The sequence below is a fragment of the Diorhabda sublineata genome, chromosome 7 (genome assembly GCF_026230105.1).
Source record: "Diorhabda sublineata isolate icDioSubl1.1 chromosome 7, icDioSubl1.1, whole genome shotgun sequence".
Taxonomy (NCBI): Eukaryota; Metazoa; Arthropoda; class Insecta; order Coleoptera; family Chrysomelidae; genus Diorhabda; species Diorhabda sublineata.
The window spans coordinates 17,958,879-17,962,868 of record NC_079480.1 but is presented as its reverse complement, the minus strand read 5'-3'; positions in this window follow the sequence as shown (position 1 = coordinate 17,962,868).

Below are 3,990 nucleotides of genomic sequence, written 5' to 3'. Positions count from 1 at the left end.
ATTGAATTATGATATAACTTACAAACAAATTAAATAAGACCACGAATTCTTATCAAAAACCAAATAATGATCTAACTCGATACAGGAAAGACCAACTTTTTATTTCGCCATCAGATGCAAAGAAATTGAAAATTCACAATGCCTTACCTAATACATGGTTTTCCAAAACCGCTCGAACCTTCGACGGATTGTCTTCAAACTCCTCTTACCTCATTATCTATTTATTTGAAAAATATTTTGAGAAAAAGCTTAAACCAAAACGAATACTATATCAAAACACATTTTACGAAGAAAAAATTATAAATTATATAACTATCAAATCCTGAATTTAGATGCTTAGCTATTCAAAAAGCAAAAACTGCACTTAAAGAAAATAATTATTCAGAAAAAATTATTAACAACATATTCAAAGAAAGGATAAACAGATTATATAATCAATTGAGGAACAAAACAGGAACAAAACATCAGAACATAAAACATTTTTCCTTGCCATATGTACAAAGAATTTCCCAAAAACTATCGAATTATTTCAATAAATGTGGTATTAGTGTATTCTTGATTCTTGGTCTCTTCTGTTTTAAAATTAGTTTTTTCGAAAAATTTTTAAAAGAAAGATATGATTGAAGTTCCAACTTATTATTTTAGTTTTTTCATATAATTTTTAACCTTATATAAATCACAACATGCATTTTAATGTGAAATTCAACTTCTCAATCTTTTGCAATGATTTACTGCGTTATGAATTTATCTGGGAATTTATCTTCAAATTGAACTTTCCCTGATGATGAAAAGAACATTTCTCGAAATAATTGAGCGAGAATATGCCTCACATAGTTGTCCAATAACCAATTTGTAATGAGCCTAATATTCTACAGGCTCCTATTGGAATGCTAGTCGAAGAAATAAATCTGATGTTATGGCTCGAGGAATTTGTTGGCAATGTTGGTCAATTCCTCTACATCTGTTAAATATGAATCTGCACGTTTCTCTCCGTTCCAATTGTCTCTGTTGATTTCGTTCATCTCGTGTCTCTTGTGACTGTGATTGACATAACTGCGCCGTGCTCACACGCATTGTTTTGTTCACCTGATATTCGTGCTCTTATATGCATGAGACTTAATTGTTCGACGAGTCAAATTGGTCTCTTTAGGTCTTGCTGGCATTGCTGATTGTACATTTAATCTATGATTAAATCAAGTTAAAATACTTATTTTTGAAAAATAGTGATTCAATATTGTATTAGATGGTTTATTATTTGACTTACTTTTCACAATAATAAAACACGTACACGTTTCTGTTTTGATTTAAAACTAATTTTAAAAAAATGTTAAGTACAATATGTATAGGTACAGGTACGACAATCGCCATTTTTAGCGGGAGCGCGTTTATCCACATGAGAGTAAAAACTGACTTTTCCGTAATTAATAAATTAATTACACTGGAACTTAATGATAAATTTACGATGAGAGTGAAATTAACGTGAGACTTGCACGCAAAAATCAAAATGATACGTATAACAGTCACTGCCATGATCGATACGAAAAGGAAATTGAAATTATAAATAAGAATTTATCGTACTATAATTATAATATTCTATTGCCATCTGGCAATCCTATTGCGGATCTGTGGATAAAATGGAAAAAGTAGAAATCGCGATGGAAAAATAGGAGTTGATCGTAAAAGGGTGAAAAATTGAAAGTAATATGATGTCATGATAAAAAACAAATGAAAATCTTGCCAAAAAAATTGAAGTTTATAATTAACAAATAAAAAATAGGAGTTGATCGTAGAGGGTTGAAAATTTAGGGTTGACATTAAGGAAGATAAAAATGTTCGATTCTCACACCTACTTGATATGCTCACATAATTTCATGAGAATCGGTCAAGCTGCTTCGGAGGAGTACAATTACAAACACCGCGACACGAGAAAGATTTCCATTAAGACAATGGAAGCACAGGATTAAGTATTCATATTTTTCTGCATTTGGAAATATTGGGGTGATTTTCTCTAAATAATCGAACTCGTTATACTTTATTGATTCATTCAATTTTTTTCTTTCATATATTCTTGGAGAAAATACTATTATTATTATTATAATTATATTGCTAACATCGGAAATATGAGGAGCAATCATTATTTCGATAAATATTTTTTATCGATCAGCAACTTCTTGCAATCCGAATCCCACGACTCGTCAAGAAACCTTCTTAAAATGATTCGCTACATTGTCGAACTTTCGTTACGGAATTCCCTCGTGGAACAAATGTTATCTGAACAGAAAATCGTTTTTCCATCTTCTCTCAATTTTCGCATATACTGTCTTTTCCAACAAACCGTCTCGTTTTTCTCTTAAAAGCTGATCTACGATCTTGTTAGTCCCAAAGGAAATTTAGTTTACTTGATATTATCCGCCCCTTTATTTTTTTATCTCCTCGGATGATTTTGAACTGAAATAACAATTTCCTCATCCAAACTATCATCACTACGCCATTTTCCAAAAATACAGAAAATAAGTATATTCAATATTAATGTCCCGAGTGCATGTCAAATTGTCGATAATTTAATTTTCTCGAGTGCGCGAATGCGCACGAGAGTAAATCATGAGACAATTTGACATGCACGAGAGGGCATTTTGGCAGACTATTTCCTGAGAAAAATTTAATTTAAAATAAACAATAATTGTTCCTTTTCTTAAAATATAAAATTAAAACCAAATGATGTTTATTAATCCTAGACGAAAATTTGGCACTAGTGCAAATTATCGATAATTTGCAATAGTGCAGTATTATCGCTGAAATTTGATCGTTGCTAGGTAAACATAAAATATTACAGCTTTTTGGTTGGCTTAAATTTTTCGAAGGAAATAGTCTTTAAAATTCTCCGAAATTATTGTTATTGTTTTCTCCACCAATAAAATTAAATTTCAATACTTAAACATCAATCTTTATTTCTATTTATGAAATAGTTATTTTCCTTACAAGTGCGGAAAGTGATACTTTCCTGCACGCGACTGCAGTTGTCCCGAACGACGCGGAGCGGGACAATAGCCGGAACAATACTTTGAATGGAGAGCGTTACCGTGTGATGATTGACGATTTTTTTTGGCCAAAATGGAAGAATTGGACATGCCAGACCTGGAGTTTCAGCAAGACGGTCCCACATGCCATACGGCACGCGATACAATAGCCAAACTGAGAGCCGCCTTCGGTGAACAGTGAAAAATGTGATTCTATAAACTTTTTCCCAATTTTTTCTGGTTTTTCTGAAATTCAAATCCTATACCTCTCAAAAAATCACTGATTAAAAAAAATGCATAAGCAACGTTTTCAATTGCTCTTGCTGCACATGAAACAAATATGGCCGTTATGCTCCAAATAGAAATGGCGCCTGCATACGTCACACTTATTTGACGTCATCCTTGGTTTTTTCGATGGACAAATTTGGACAAATGGTTCTCCTTGAAGCTTCATGGATCAGTTGGTGTTGTCATCACCTATCATAAATTTCCTTCTGCTATTAGGTATGTGTTTCAATCTATATTCATTGTGTTTGTGTTGTTATTCAAGAAATTATTGAAAAATTGCGAATTTACTTGAGATATAATGAAGAATGGAAAGAAAAATATAGTAAGGACCTCGGTAGAAAATTGGAGTAGTGGTTGTTAATACATTTTTCTTTTCATTAACAACATTGCAAACAATCCTCTATCATTTCAGAAAGTGAGACGATTAAATTGATGGAAATTCTGGAAATTCCTCAAACCTTCTACTAGTTGAGTTTTCTTTGGAAGTTTTTCGGAACACCTAAAATGTTTTACAACGAGGCGTCTCCCGAGGGTGAAAAAACTGCAGTCATAAACAAATTGAGCTGAATTTGAAATAAGATGATACAATAATTTCAAACACTTTATTAGCTCAAAATAACATCATATACTAAATATAATAGGGTTATAATTACAAAATTTGTGTATGTTATTCAACGTTCTGTAG